The sequence below is a fragment of the Leopardus geoffroyi genome, chromosome B1, assembly GCF_018350155.1.
Source record: "Leopardus geoffroyi isolate Oge1 chromosome B1, O.geoffroyi_Oge1_pat1.0, whole genome shotgun sequence".
NCBI lineage: Eukaryota > Metazoa > Chordata > Mammalia > Carnivora > Felidae > Leopardus > Leopardus geoffroyi.
The window spans coordinates 30,776,087-30,792,838 of record NC_059327.1 but is presented as its reverse complement, the minus strand read 5'-3'; the positions used below and the strand labels follow the sequence as shown (position 1 = coordinate 30,792,838).

The window sequence follows — 16,752 nt, the reverse complement described above, 5'->3', positions numbered from 1 at the left end:
CAAGCCTTGCTGCTGGCTCTATGTTTAATTGCTTGCTCTTTTTCCAAATTGAAATGATATATTCTTATATATAATCTCTTTGAAACCTTGAAATTGTATTCCAGGGGAGAACATAAGGTTCCTATTGTCAGGTTTGATGGGGAAAAACAAAACAAAACAAAACAGTTTCTCCTTTTCATCCCCTCTGTGGTTGATCATTAAGGAAGTGTAATTAGTCAATATCTGTGAGTAGCCAGCTATATTCAGATGGAACAAATCTTTTTTTTTTTTTTTTCCTCTTCCAGGAACAACTATTCTGTGTCTAGCACCAAGTTCTCACTTATTTTATCTTAATCTTGACAGCACCTTTGTGAGCTGAGTATTTTTATAGTCATTTGAAGTTAAGGAAATTGAGGTTTAGAGAGATCTGTGCAAACAGCCAGCCCTGAGATTATATCCTTTAGTGCAAAGTGACACAACTAAAAAGAGTCAGAATTTCAGCTCAGGTATTTCAAATCTAGGCTGTTTGCCCTTTTGACTCTCTTCCCTCTGATCCCTCAAAATTGCAATAATTGAAAGTATCACAGATGACATATAATAATGTGGACAAATCTCAAAGATGTTATGCTAAAGCGAAAGAACCCGGACACACAAAAATACGTGTGAATCAGGTGTGTGAAATCCAAATACAGGCTTACTCACCATTAGTTCCTGTCTGTATCTCTTTGTATCTTTTGGATGCCTTTTCTTTTGCCAGAATACTTCCTGCAAGAGTGGTTTCAAAGAGAGTCTTTGTGTTAATCCCTCTGAGACAATAACATGCTGGAGACTACATTTATTGCACTTAAACAAGAAACCAGCTAGACGGAAACACTCTACACAGATTCTAAGTCTTCTAATTTTATTTTCTCCTTCACCGTTTTGAAAATATTAGCCTGATCTCACTAATATCACTACTGAAAAGTCTGGTATCAATTTGACTTTTGTTTCTTTGTGTCAGGAATCTTTGACTTTCATGGTCTTAAACTTTACTGTATTATAACAAAGTGTGGGCTTTTCTTATGTCCTCAGTTGACATTTTCTAAACCTCTTCAGTCTGTGGTCTTCCTTGTTTCTTTAATCGTGGGAAATTCCCAGTCATTATTTCTTCAAATATTTTCTCCCTTCCATTTATTTCATTGTCTTCTTCGGAAGCTTCTCCAATCCTCCTCTCTTGACGTTTCTCTTATAGTTTGCTCTTTTTAGGCATACTTGCCTTCCGGGAAAATTCCTTTCCATGTCTTTTTTTCCACTTTAGTAGTTCATTCTTTGGCTTTATCCATCCTGATATTCAATCCATTTACAGATTTTCTTACTGTAATGATAATTTGCAATTGGCTCTTCTTCATAACCCTTCGTTCCTGCTTCAAATTACCAATATCTTCCTGGAAAACATTGCTTTTGTTTACTTTTTAAAAAACTGAAGTAGCGTTGACAATGTGTTAGTTTCAGATGGACAAGACGGTGATTCAGCACTTCTATACGACCGTCGCCAGATGACAGTATTATTGACCGTAGGCCTGTACTCTACTTTTCATCCCTGTGATTTATTAATTTCACAGTTTCTTGATTTTATAACTTATAGTTGTACCTCTTAATCCCCTTCACGTATTTCGCCCATCCCCCCACCCCTTCCTTCTGGCAACCGTGTTTGTTCTCGGTATCCGTGTTGATTCACAATCCAACGAGGAGCTTCCCTGGTGTATATCTGAAACTGGCCATCAGTACTAGGAAGGCAGGAAGAGACTGAAGAAAGAGGCCACTCCAGGTTGGTAGGTGGTAGTTTTAATAAGCAAAGGAAATTTACATACGAGGCTTCCCTTGAGCAGCAGCAAGACAAATGGATTCTCAGACCTGCTTTTGCCAATTCCGAAAAGTTTATAAAGAGGCCTTAACTGGGTTTAGTCACTGATTCATGTGGGTGTTCTCCACACCACATCGCTATCTCAAGCCTAGGTCCTAGGAGCAGCCTCCGGGAGCTGGAAAGCAGAACCCACATTCCAAGGACAGGGGAGGGGGTGAGGAGCCTCGGGGTCCCATCTCACAGATCAGCTGGTTGTCATGTCCTTTTGATGACCTTCCCCAACAATTATGAGTCTGTTTCTATTTGTTTCTTTGTTCACTTTGTTTCTTTAGATTCCACATAGAAGTGAAATCAATTCATCGTGCTTCGCCTTATGTTGATTCTTCAGCTGAATTTTAGACAATCATTATATTTCTCTACGAGCTCAGGTTTCCAGAGGGTTGTCACCTCCCTCGGGTGATAACCAGGGTTTGTTGCGATCTGTTCTTCCAGAGCTGCTCCACCGGCTCCACCGAGATATCACTCGCCCCTGCCTCCAGCACTAGGCTCTAATTCAGGTTTTTTCCTGCACGGGGTGACCGGGCTGATCCGTTTGGGCTAATCTGGGGAGAGAGCAGAACAGAGTTAAGAGATCTCTTTCTGTCTCTTGCTTGCTGTGGCTTCCGGTCCTCCTTCAGTCTGACCTGCAGTTCCCACCCACATCACCCCACTTGAGATGCCCCAGGGGGTTCTGACAGTCTTTAAGTTAATTAGGCAGGTCCATCAATTTCATTCTCACTCTGGAGCATTTCCAGATTGGGTTCTGGGAGCCAGCCACTCACCACATTTGCTTGCCATCTTGCAAATCTGTTTTGTGTACTGCATTAGAATGTGACAGATTTTAATGTGAAATCTTAGCTGGTTTAATGCTAAACCAGTCCATCCCGGTTTTGTCTTTTCTGGGAGGTCTCGGCTATCCTAAGATGGGGTGTCACTTCCGTGCGTGTCTCGTATCTTCACTTCCTATGCATGCTTCTTTCTACAAGCATTACTTAGGATCATTTTGTGTTTTAAAAATTTTACATAAACAGTGTCATTCTGTACACTTATAAAATAAATGTCACATTTGTACATATTGAGTGTTTTTAAATTGAAGCTGTCTCCAAAAATAAAAACAAACTTGAGGCATTTTTAAACCAAAGAAAAAGCTCAATGAAAGAAAAAGTATGACATCAGAACAAAAGAAAAAGGGAAATGCAGGCACACGACGGTAAGGGTGAGAACAGTTACTGTGTTTGAGAATTAAGCAGTGCTGGGCCTAGAAGTCATTAAATCTTCTAATTTTGGACTCTGTCTCTCCTGTAGCCATACAAGATGCTGGAAGGAAAGAAGGCTCAGGGGAAGGAGAGAAGGCTAAGGGGCCCTGTCCCTGCTGTCCTGAAGAAGCAGGAGGCCAAGAAGGCAGTCAGTCCCTTGTTTGAGAAAAGGCCCAAGACATCTGGCATCGGCCAGGACATCCAGCCCACAAGGGACCTCACCTTCTTTGTCAAATAGCCCCGCTATATCCAGCTGCAGCGGCAAAGGGCTTTTTCACATAAGCTTCTAAAAGTGCCTCCCTCTATTGACCAGTCCATCAGGACCTTGGCCTTGGACCGCCAAACAGCTACTCAGCTTAAGCTGGCCCACAAATACAGACCAGAGACAAAGCAAGAGAAGCAGCAGAGATTGTTGGCCCAGGGCAGAGAAAAAAGCTGCTGGCAAAGCAGGTGTCCCCACTGTGAAAAATAAGCCCACTGACCCAATCAAAGGAGGGAGGTGGAGACTCAGAGCACTTTGAGGTGAGGCTTTAATCAATGTTCTTCCAAGAGTGAGTGTTTGATGGACAGGCACACTCCCGGCAGCCACAACGGGCAATTTGTCTCCTAGTGTGCAAGTCCCTTCCCTGATTCCTCATTGGCTGAGTACGTTCAAAGGTACAAAAAAGTACATTCCTGGAGGTGATGCAGAGACTTCAGTTCTTTGGCGCATGCTCATTGCAAAGCCTGGGAAAGTAAATCCGGAAAATGGGGCGGGGAAAAAGAACCAGGAAGTGAAGTGTCTAAGGGTTTGGGACTCCATTGGTGGGGGAGTCTCCTACATATTTCCAACAGTTTGTAAACCTATTGTTAACTAGACAGCACTGCATTTATTTGGTATTTCTGAACATGAATCGTCTCACTTCTTACACCAGTAACGGGTCACCTGTCCTTTGAGCTGGGGTTAATACGGTCACCACCTTGGTGGACAAGAAAGCTCAGCCGGTAGTGATTGCACATGGTGTGGATCCCGTTGAGCCTGTGGTCTTCCTGCCTGCCCTGTGTCCTAAGAAGGGGGCTCCCTACTACATCATCAAGGGGAAGTGCAGGCTGGGGTGTCTGGTCCACAGGAAGACCTGCACCACTGCTGTCCTTCACACAGGTTAACTCCAAAGACAAAGGAGCTCTGGCGAAGCTGGCGGAAGCCAGCAGGACCGATGACAATGACAGATATGATGAGATCCGCCATGACGGAGCAGGCAGTGTCCCGGGTCCAAAGTCGGTGGATGGCATCGCCAATCAGGAAAACGCGAAGACTGGGTTAAGTGGACACTGTTGAGTTTTCTGCACATAAAAGTCATAAAAAGTTCTCTTGCCAAAAAAAAAAAAAAATCTTTTTATTTTTGGAAAGAGATCAGAGTCTTTGAAGGAATCACGTTTTGATTCACAAAAGGTCACTCAGCAGGTTATCCACTTGAGTGCAAGGTAAATCAGTTGACCTTCCATTGATTTTGGTAGCCGCAAGGAGTACCTACCCCCGCTGTGTGGCCCAGAGCTGTTTAAGGCTTGAAATAGGGGCCAGAAGCAAAACAAAACAGAAAATATCCAGAATCTATCTGATCTAATGTGCTTTGTTTGGAGAATTAGTTTAAGGCCCCCTGTGTCTTTACAGTAATACATTTGCTGCATAACTTGGTTGTCTACACACCGTGAAATGATTTTAAAATTTGTAGCCATGATTTTAAGTAGGAAGAGGAATTACTTTCTTATTTATTGGGCACAGTAACCAGCATCCAAGCTGACTAGACTGTCCGAGTGACTAATGAAACAGTTGCTAATATTTCACGCTTTCCATTAGATGCTTGCAACCTTTCCTACTGGCTTTAAAGAAAGAAACTGTCTGGTTCGGTACATGGTATAAATCATATTATTCTGCAACAAAATGCTGCTTGCTAAATCTATAGCTATGCTTTCTAAAATCACTTGGAGAGTTATGTATCTATTGTGGGAAGCTGTACTTTTTCAAGGCCCTTTATTCTGCTACATAGCAAAATGAACTCAAAAAAATTTAACTTCAGATACAGTGAAGGGCATTTTAAATTATTAAATTCATTTTTCAGTTTTTGAGAAGAGCTTGGCTGTAAGCTCATGTTAGGGGTAAAATTAGATTTGACAGCTTTGTTAATCACACTCACTTCTACACCAACAGATAGGCACTTAATTCATTATATATATATATATATATATATATGTACGTATATATACGTATATACATATATATATATATATATATATATATATATATATAGACCACCTACTATGCCCTAGGCACTGTGCTAGGTGTGACCCAGCCCTAGTCAGGCTTGCTAAATCCTCAAGACCCAAACTTGGGCTCTGTCCTGGGCAGATAAGAATCCTACAGGGTCAATGTAGGATCAGATTCCTACAAATCTGATCAGATTCCTCAACTCCGTGTTCTTGCAAGAACCTCGTTGCTTTGGTCTAGCAATAATCCCCCAGCTGATATTGCCTCTCAGTGATGCTCTATCCCCTGCCCCCTGCCTTGCTCCTTAGCCGTAATTCCCCGCCTCCTGTGTTCATGTTCAAAGTTGAACCCAATCTTTCCTCTACTATAAAACCAGTCCCCCTGAAAAATGTCTGCCTTACCATTTTCAACAAGTTTCATGAGTACAATTTTTTTTCCAATATATGAAATTTATTGTCAAATTTGTTTCCATACAATACAATTTTTTTAAAAAAACAGGAGCTGAGAACACAAGGTAAAAGGAAAGAGCAATTCCTTGACGTCGTGAGGTTCATAGTCCAAACAATAAATAAACAATAACATAAGAAAAATAAGACAAAAACAGAGAGGGAGGCACACCATAAGAGACTTTTAAATACAGACAGCAAACTGAAGGTGGCTGGAGGGGAGGTAGGTGGGGAGATTGGCTAAATGGGTAACGGGCATTAAGGAGGGCACTTGTTGGGATGAGCACTGGGTGTTTTATGTAAGTTCTACTCCTGAAACCAATACTACACTGCATGTTAACTAACTTGAATTTAAATAAATTAATTAAAAAAAAAAAGAAATCAATGACCATTTTGCCTAGTGCCATACAATAAAAGTTCTGGGTGCAGAAATGCCATATAGGAGGGGGCATCTAACTTAGTCGAGTGTGAGGAAGGCTGTTCCGAGGAAGAACTATACTTGCTAAGATGCACAGGTGGGTAGAAGTTACCGAGGAGAGAAAGGCACAGGAAAGCGTACCTCGGGTAGAAGATTCGACACATGTAGTCTCATTGGGAAGTAACTGGGTATGTTTGGGAACTAAAAAAAAAAAAAGGCAGAATGGCTCGAGCTTAGCAAACAGGGAGACAGGTGAGCCATGTTAAGCTCTAGAAGCAGGGAAAAAAATCACACAGGGCCCTTGCTGGTCATATGAAGAATTTTGGGTTTTATCCTAAGTTACCCAGAAGAGTGATACAATTAGATTTGCTCTTTAGAAAGATCATCTCACTATTCTGCAGGGAATGGATCAGGCAGGACAGCTGGAGGCCATGTGAGTCACTTGGCTAGAATGGCAATGACCAGACAAGGCTCACAGCAGAGGAGGGTGAAATCAGTGGATAGATTCAAATTTTAATTGGGGTACAGGCCTTTCACCTCTTTGGTTAGTTCATTTCTAGGTATCTTATGGGTTTCAGTGCAATTGCTAATGGGATCTATTCCTTAATTTCTCTTTCTGCTGCTTCATTATTGCTGCGTAGAAATGCAACAGATTTCTGTACATCGATTTTGCATCCTGAGATTTTGCTGAATTCGATGATCAGTTCTAGTAGTTTTTTGGTGGAGTCTTTCAGGTTTTCTATATAGAATATCATGTCATCTGCAAATAGTGAAAGTTTTACTTCTTCCTTGCCGATTTGGATGCCTTTTATTTCTTCTTCTGGTCTGATCGTGTGGCTAGGACTTCTAGTTATGTTAAATAACAGTGGTGTGAGTGGACATCCCTGACTTGTACCTGACTGTAGAGGAAAATTTCAGTTTTTCCCCACTGAGATGATATTAGCTGTGGGTTTTTCATAGATGGTCTTTATTGTATTGAGGTTTGTTCCTCTAAACCTACTTCGTTGAGGATTTTTATCATGAACAGATGGTGTACTTTGTCAAATACTGTTTTTGCAGCTATTGAAATGATCATATGGTTCTTATCCTTTCTTCTATTAATGCGGCATATGATGTTGATTGATTTATGAACACTGAACCACCCTTGCAACCCAGGAATAAATCCCACTTGACTATGATGAATGTTTTTTTTTTTAATGTATTGTTGGGTTCAGTTTGCTAGTGTTTTATTGAGAATGTCTACATCATGTTCGTCAGGGATATTGGCCTGTGGGGTTTTTTTTTAGTGGAGTCTTTATCTGGTTTTGGTATCTCGTAATGCTGGCCTCATAGAATGAATTTGGAAGTTTTCCTTTCTTTTCTATTTTTTGAAATAGTTTGAGGTTATAAAAATCCTAGAGGAGGAGCGCCTGGGTGACTCAGTCGGTTGAGCACCTAACTTTGGCTCAGGTCATGATCTCACAATTCATGGGTCCAGGCCCCGTGTCAGGCTCTGTGCTGACAGCTCAGAGCCTGGAGCCCGCTTCGGATTCCGTGTCTCCCTCTCTCTCTGCCCCTCCCCTGCTCACACACACACCCTCTCTCTCAAAAATAAATAAACATTAAAAAAAATTTTTTTTTAATCCTAGGGGAGAACACAAGCAGTAACCTCTTTGACATTGGCCATAGCAACTTCTTTCTAGATACGTCTCCTGAGTCAAGGGAAACAAAAGCAAAAGTAAACAACTGGGACTTCATCAAAATAAAAAGCTTCCGCACAGCGAAGAAAATAACCAACAAAACTAAAAGGCGACCTGTGGAATGGGAGCAGATATTTGCAAATGGCATATCTGGTAGGTTAGTATACAATATAAATAATATATAAAACTCAACACCCACAAAATGAATAATCCAATTAAAAAATTGGCAGAAGACATGAATGAATAGACACTTTTCCAAACAAGACATCCGGATGGCCAACAGACACATGAAAAGATGCTCCACATCACTCATCATCAGGGAAATACAAATCAAAACCACACTGAGGTACCACCTCACACCTGTCAGATGGCTAAAATGAAAAACACAAGAAACAGGTGTTGGCAAGAACTGGAAGAAAGGGGAACTCCCTTGCACTGTTGATGGGAATGCAAACTGGTGCAGCCACTGTGGAAAACTATGGAGGTTTCTCAAAAAGTTAAAAATAGAACGACCCTGCGATCCAGCAATTGCACTACTAGGTATATACCCAAAGAATACAGAAATACTAATTCACAGGAATTCAAGCACCCCAATGTTTATAGCAGCCTTATCTACAATAGCCAAGATATGGAAACAGCCCAAGTGTAGAAACTGATGAATGAATAAAGATATGTGTGTGTGTGTGTGTGTGTGTGTGTGTGTGTATAACACAACGAAGTGTGACCCAGCCATAAAAAGAATGAAATCTTGCCATTTGCAATGCCGTGGATGGAGCTAGAGAATGTTATGCTGAAATAAATCGGTCAGAGAAAGACAAATATGATTTCACTCAGAGATGGAATTTCAGAAATAAGACAAGCAAGCAAGGGTGGGGGAGAGAGAGGGAGGCAAACCAAGAAATAGACTCTTAACTATAGACAACAAATTGATGGGGGAGGTGGGTGGAGGATGGTTGACAGGCGATGGGGATGAAGGAGAGCACTTGTTGTGATGAGCACTGGGTGATATATGGAAATTTTGAATCACTATACTGTACACCTGAAACTAATATTACACTGTATGTTAACTAACTGGAATGTAAATAAAAACTTAAAAAAAAAACAACAAAATTGTAATTAGGAGGAAGAGCAACACAGTCATGACCACCCAGGGTCGCCACTAGGTAACTGACACAGGGGATGGTGGTAGTCAACCAGTGACCAAGGTTTACAAGGACATGGGGAAGGGGGGCAAGTGGATTTGGAGGCAGATGGGCAGTGAGCCTACTGGAATCCTACCAAGGCTAGAAATGAAGCCAGGAAATTGTGGCAGGGCTGATATCCTATCCTATTTGTGGCCGCCTGATATAGGGAGCAGCAGCAGGCAGCAAACACAAGCCAACAGGTCCTTCTCATGATGCCAGAGACGGGATCCTGGGCTGGGCTGTGCCTGGAGCCATGACCACCTTGGTCCCAGGGCTTCTTCCCCAGTGACCTGACAGTGGGCCAAAGACTGGTGCTTTTCTCTCGCCGCATGTATTTCGTGGGTCTGGTTCGTTGACATACAGGTGCTGCCGGGTCTCACCTGCTTTTGAGTTTGAAGGTGGAAATCTTTTTTCTTTTTTGGAAGGTAGAAACTTGAAGCCATGCAACAAAAGCATGGACAGCTAGAGAGCTAAAGAAGGTCTGAGAGAAACAAGAATTGGGAAAACAAAACAAAACAAAACAAAACAGAGAGATTATGAAGGAAACATCATAGAACCTTTTTTCCAGAAATGACCTTTGTCAAGTTTAAATTCTTAAAAAAAAAAAAAAAAAACAACACAGTGTAGGTATTTGTTCAGCAACTCAGAAAAAAGAAACAGCTAATCAAATAAAACATCAGAGTCAGATTCCACTCCTGGGTGTCAGGTCATGGCTCACTGCCACTTCTTTGACTTTCCAGTCACTGTGCTCCAGCCACACTGGCCTCCAAGCAGGTTCCTACCCCAGGACCTTTGCATTCGCAGTTCTTTCGGCCTAGAGCTCTTTCCTCCTAGACAGCCACATGGTGCACTCTCACCTCTGACAGATCTTTGCTCAAATGTCTCCTTTTCAATGAGGCTTTCTATCTTTTTTTTTAACATTTATTTATTTTTGAGACACAGAGAGAGACAGAGCATGAGCAGAGGAGGGGCAGAGAGAGAGGGAGACACAGAATCTTTAGCAGGCTCCAGGCTCTGAGCTGTCAGCACAGAGCCTGACACGGGGCTCGAACCCATGAACTGTGAGATCATAACCTGAGCCAAAATTGGACGCTTAAACGAATGAGCCACCCAGGCGCCCCTGAGGCTTTCTATCTTAAATGACATGCACACACCCTCCCCGCCCCACTTCTGCAGCCCCATCCCTCTCTTTCTCCCATAGTGTGATCACCATCTCGCATGTTTTATTTGCTTGTCTCCTAAGACCAAGATGCAATCTCTGAAAAAGGCCGTGGTTTTAGTTTTCTGTGTCTCCAGCTCTCAGAGCAGGGACTGTCACAAAGTGAACCCTTAATAAATACTTACGGAATAAATGAATCTTTTAGGGCTCAGGACATTGAGGCAATAGCTTTGAAACAAAAGCCAGCTGGAGCTGGAGCTATACCCTGCATGAGATCCATGAGATTTAGTCCAGGATGAGCAGCAGATACAGTTTGCTGGTTACTGGAAGGAGGTACCACATTGTTCTCAGACATGCCAGGTGTTTGAACATTAAGCCACAAATAATAGGAGAGGAGAGTATAAAGATGGTCTCTGTTTCCTCCGTATTTGCATTACTGAAGAGCACCCGTGGTGTGGATCATCTGAGAGAAGTGGTTGTTCAAAATCATTTCCATTCACCGCAGGCAAGTGTTTTACACCTGCATAGGCAAACGTGTGCCTGTGTATATACACATATACATGTATGTGTTTAAAAGTATGTGTTTAAAAGTATGCTGGTCAATGTACGTCAGACCTACTTTGCAAATCTAGTTTCCTTGGCATGGCTACTAAAATGAGCTTGCCTTTCCCCGACACGACCCACTGGTGATGTCTTTTGGAAGCCTGAATGCAGTTAGATGCATGGATAATCAATAGTAAATGACATTAGTCATGTCAGATGCAGCCGGTCTCCAGCTTCTGTATCTCCATGGAGCCTCTTATTCCTGAGATGGGCCTCTGACAGCTGCACAGAGTGGCCCCTCCAGGTAGATGTCTTATTACTTATTAGGCTTATTACTAATCAGGCTCCTACATGAACCTCAGGTCTGGTCTCTCACTCTGGCAAATTGAGCTGAACAGCATGGGAGCCTCAGCTCCTGCTACTCTTTTTGGGTCAGGAAGGTCTGGAGAAGTGTCCAATCAGCTCTGCCCTCTGTTCTAGCTGGTCCTGTGGCTCCTCCTCACCAAAGATAATGACAGTTGGCAAGGGCCAGAGAAGCCTTGAGTAGAATCGGTTGAGTCCACTTGTCCAGGGTTCCATGCCCTAAGCCTGATCATAGAGTCCCTTGGCCATCAAAGAATGAAGGGAAGTCCCAAACAGAGGACACTCAGAGCTCCACGTGATCGCATCTGCCTCATGAGAAAACAGAGCACATGGAGAATAGATCCTAAAGTTGAAAGAGAATCACCATCTTTGCTTCTCCACCAAAAGCTCTCTTCATTCTGCTGCCTGGGTCCTATTGTATATCTTCAAAGTTTCTAACTTGGTCCGATCCTTATGAGAGTCCCTCCTGGCCACTGGAGTGAGGACTTGAGCTTCCCCTGGAATTGTAACTCTTATTAAGTCACTTTCGACCTGGGAGCCATTTGAGAATCTGATAAAAACCATGGACTCCTGCCCACCAAAAAAGAAGACACAAAGTTTTCACACAATTCTGGGGGTTCCGCACATTCCCTGAAAATCATCCGTGAACATTCTAATACTCATGTTACAGTCAGGGTACACATGTCAGGGTCTTGATCCTGACATTGGCTAACCTGTAATTGGCAAGTCATTTAATCCTTCTTGATGTGATTTGGGGACCTGTCACATGTACAGGGATGGTCTTTTCCTCTGTAATGTCTATGGTTATGTAATTATTTTGGTATCAAAGAGATTACTACCTTAAAAAGGAAGCAGAGAAGTCTCTCTCTCTCTCTCTCTCTCTTTTAAATCATTTTGGAGCAAACAGGTTAGAACCAGTTGGAGCAGGCTGTGCTCTCAGTTAACCCTGGATGAGGATGTGGTGGGCAGAGGGATATTTGGCGGGGGGGCATCTAGAAGCAGAGAATCCCTGCTGGGCTTTAGTCCTCTCACAACCCAGATGATGTTAGTCATAAACAGCAAGGCTGAGTTCTCTCGATTTTTTTTACTGTAGTGACAAGAAGACGGAGCAATCCACAACATTCTAATTGTTAACGGGCTCCAGGGGAAAGGGCTGGTCTTGGTGACTGCTTGACATGATGGCATAATGTCCGATGCCTCCCCAGCGGTTGGCCGTGTTCCACATTGACTAGGTAATAATCTGCCGCATGCAGCTGGCTGGAATAGATTAGAATGGTGAGCACAGACACTGAGCAATCAATGAGAGAGAAACATACCACCCTCCCAGAGTATCCTTCAAGACCGCCCAGAGTCACATCTGTCATTCTGAAATCCAGTTATGCCCAGGGAATGCTTTATTTGCAAGCTAGTTCATGTTTTCAAAGGTGGTGTTTGACACGCAGAGACCTTATCCCACAGCTGCAGACCTGCATTTCTCGATAAGGCACTGAACTCATTTAGGTGTTTTAGGAGTTAGGGATTTGTGTACTGTTCACACCCATTTTTCCCCAGAAGAGGGATGTGAGTGAACTTCCCAATTCCTCCTGCCTAGAGTTTATCTGGCTTGGGTAAGGCATACTAAGTCTCTCGAGGGAGACACTCGTACAGAGGAGTCAGTTCATGTTTTAAAATGTGAATTCTAACAGTACTCAGGGACACTGTGTCAACAGAGGCCAGGAAGAATTTAAATTGACCAGTCAGCTGGCCCTATATCAAAAAAGATTATGAAGGGACGAAGATTTGGAAAGCAGGATATAAATAATAACTCTTGAAGTACAGCTCCAATAGACAAGAGCACCACACCAGCTATTCACTAGTGGCTAGAGAAATGCAAATAAAAATAATAAGATATCATTTTATATCCATCGGGCTGGCAACAATAATGCCGAAAAGCTATTATATTTATCACTGGTGAAGATCTCTACAACAGAGTGTTCTTTCCCAAGGCCATTAGAAATGTAGCGTTAAACCTTTTTGAAAATCCTTCTGGCCGCTTCCTCTTACAATTATAATGACACCTACCCTTGACCCAGCAACTTTGCTTTTAGGGTATGCTACCGAAGCAAACATATGTAAGAATGTTTATTGCATTGTGGTGATGAAAAACTAGACAAAAAGTAAAGCTATAGATGATAAAGTGACTGAAAATATATTGCATAGAAACAAGATGTGCACTTTTGAAAAGAATGACTTAGAATTGTATCAGTTAATTGGAGAATAGTTCCAGTTATTGATGAGAAAAGGAATGCACATTCAGTAAAGCGTGTGTGATATGATCCCATTTTTTTGGAAAACTTCATACACATTTATGTATACATGGGGAAAAAAAAACTACGGAACGAACAAAATTTGTTATCAAAATGCGTGAAGAAAGCTTATTTGATATAATCATGTTAACGAACTTATACAAAAGTATATGTGGAAATAGAAATGAAATAAATGTTACGAGGGCTGGGGAGGTGAAGAACACTGCATACGCCTGGCGAAAAGAAACACATTCAAATAGCAAAGTGTGCCTTGGTCCACGGAGGCTGCTATAATAAATTACCACAGACGGGCTGACTTATAAACACTACTAATATCATCACATTGGGGATGAGGCTCCAACAGATGAATTTTAGGAGAACACAAGGTACAATGATGAATTTCAAAGTGACGCGCTCCCGAAACTAGAGGGAAGCTGAAAAGCCCAGGATTCTCCTGGCCATCTGCCAGGAAGTGATGGCACAGTTGGGGAGGAGAGGGACTGGAACGATCCACCTTGCCTCTTTCAGTAGTCAAATCTAATCACACGACTCCCTCCAACTGACATCTTCCATGGCTCTTTATTATCCCAAGAGAAAGAGCTCAAGCTTCCTAATATCGCTTTGTAAGCCCATTCCAGCCTGACTTTCCAGGCTTATCCTTCCAAGACACTAAATTGCTCACTCTTCCCTGAACAAACTTTACTCTGCCTTGTCACTTTGCCATGACAAATGCTCCTCCCTTTTCCAAACATAAAAAAAATCCCATATGTCCCTCAAGGGCCCTCCAGAGCCATGTCGAGTGCCATCCTCTCGGAAGTCACCCATGACTGCTGTGTGTTCCACTTCATGCATCCTACTAATACTGTAGACTCTCGATTCCTTTAAAGAATTTTATTTTTTACTTTCAAGGTGATACTTTATACATGTTTGGGTAAAGTATATAGGTAAATAGTGATGCACATTGTGATTAACATTTTGTCTTACACTTTTCTAGCTTTCCTAGATGTGTACATGCTCTTTCAAAAACCAGCATCATGTTGGGGCGCCCGGGTGGCCCAATCAGTTAAGCATCCAACTCTTGGTTTTGGCTCAGGTCATGATCTCACAGTTCATGGAATCAAGCCCCAAGTCGGGCTTTGCACTGACAGCTGGGGCCCTGCACCCTGCTTGGGATTCTCTCTCTCCCTCTCTCTCTCTGCCCCTCCCCTGTTTATGTGCACTCTCTCTCTCTCTGTTTCTCTTCCAAAATAAATAAATACATAAATATTTTTAAAAATCCAGCTTCATGTTATACATACCCCTTTGAAAAATTTTCATTCAATAACATGTGTTGAGTATTTTCCATTACATCAAATATTCTTTGCACCAAAATATTTTTTTTTTCAACGTTTATTTATTTTTGGGACAGAGAGAGACAGAGCATGAACGGGGGAGGGGCAGAGAGAGGGGGAGACACAGAATCGGAAACAGGCTCCAGGCTCTGAGCCATCAGCCCAGAGCCTGACGCGGGGCTCGAACTCACGGACCGCGAGATCGTGACCTGGCTGAAGTCGGACGCCCAACCGACTGCGCCACCCAGGCGCCCCCGCACCAAAATATTTAATTACTTTATAGTAGTCCATTGTCGGCTGAATCAACTCTACATAAAGACAAAAGAAATAAAAATATTTTATGTATCTCATATTGTCAAATATTGAACAATCTCTTGTTCTCATTTTTTTATTCATAATCATAATGTTGTGATACCCACTGCACTTAAATGTTTGCACACATCTTTGTTTCATGCCTCAGGATAAATAACTAGAAATGCAAGTCCTAGATCAACAGACTTGGTTATAATAATATTTTTAATATCTATATTTGAGGGGATTTATTTCCCACATCCTGGCATAAGCTTTTGCCAATGGTTGTCATTTCATTTTTTCTGAATAAAAGTTTAATTCGCCTGGAATTGGTGTCTGTGACAGAGGTAGTCTCCAATATTGATGCTTACTTTCTCCAACGTAGAAGTAAAAGGCCTGCGTTTGGGCGAGATGCGTGGCTACGCAGAATGAAATACATTTCTCAGCCTTCTTGCGGGTATGACCTGGCCAATGAAGTGCGGGCGTAAGTGACATGCAATTTCAGGGTCTTTTCTCAAAAGGAGGGCCTTTATCCTCTCTTCGTCCTCCATCTAGCTGCTCACAACGTGTTTGTGCCACGTCTGCAAACATGCAGAGAGTGGGCGATTCATGTATTAGATTCACCATTCTACCCCTGCACTTCCTCCACCCAGATTACAAAATGATCATATACAACTATCATATTGAAGTCCCTGGATTCTTTCAGATCTCACATAGCAAATCTATATCCTAAACAATATAGGGTAAACTAAAGGCATAACTTTAATTTTGTCAAAATTGTTAATCCCCTGTCACCCTGAAACTTATTGAATAATCCATTCTTTCTCCTACAAATCTTTTTTTTTTTTTTCAGTTTATTCATTTATTTTGAGGGGGGGGAGGAGCTGAGAGAGAGGGAGAGAGAGAATCCCACGCTGTTAGTGCAGAGCCTGACTCAGAGCTCAATCTCATCAACCATGAGTTCATGACCTGGGCCGAAATCAAGAGTTGGACACTTACCTGATGAGCTACCCATGTGCCCCTCTCCTAATTGTCTACATTCTTTTATTGTATTCTGGATTTGTATATGCATTCATATTCTAGGTATGTAGATCTTCTTCAGTTCTAGGAATACAGATCCGGTATCACTGTGTTTCACTTATTTTCTTTCTGGAGTTCAGTGGATACTGTGAGACACCACCAAGATCCCCCTGAGAGACTGAGGCATGAATTCCCCCACTTACTTCCTAGGACAGCACTCCGTTAAAGAAAGTTGCTCATCCAAGCTAAACTGCCTCCTCCTGTGAAAAGTTGAACTCCATAACTATTGCAGGAGAATAAAGATCCGGCTCCTTGTCTTCATTTGGGCAACTTTGAGGGGCCATCTTGGTTCCGGCTACCCCCTCAGGGAAAGGAGATGCTATAGGCACCTGCTGGTGCCTCTTTCCTCCTCTTTCCTTGCTTTTTTACTCTTTCACAGGGGTTGATCCTAAGTATATATCCTGGTAAAATTCCTACATATGATTCTCCACCTCAGAGCCAACTTCCAAAGGAATCCAACTTAATACAATAATTTATTAGTATTTGGTACAGTAAATCGCCCCTCTATATGCTCCAATTTCCAGAATTTCTTGACATTATATATATATTCTTCAAAATAAAATTTTAGATTTGTGCTAGTCTTTTCCTATTTCATTTATATCTCTTTTTAT

The 16,752-nt window shown here is 42.1% G+C and overlaps 1 long non-coding RNA gene and 1 pseudogene across 1 annotated transcript; one reads left to right on the top strand and one right to left on the bottom strand.

Moving 5' to 3' along the window:
- Window positions 1-3,175: 3,175 nt before the first annotated feature.
- LOC123596337 lies at window positions 3,176-4,435 on the top strand (annotated as a pseudogene).
- A 7,828-nt stretch (window positions 4,436-12,263) lies between these two features.
- On the bottom strand, window positions 12,264-14,811 carry LOC123586936. The gene is made up of 2 exons (XR_006707027.1): window positions 14,738-14,811; window positions 12,264-12,411 (listed from the first exon to the last, which is right to left on the bottom strand). It is a non-coding gene; the product is annotated as an uncharacterized LOC123586936 (long non-coding RNA).
- Window positions 14,812-16,752: the final 1,941 nt, after the last annotated feature.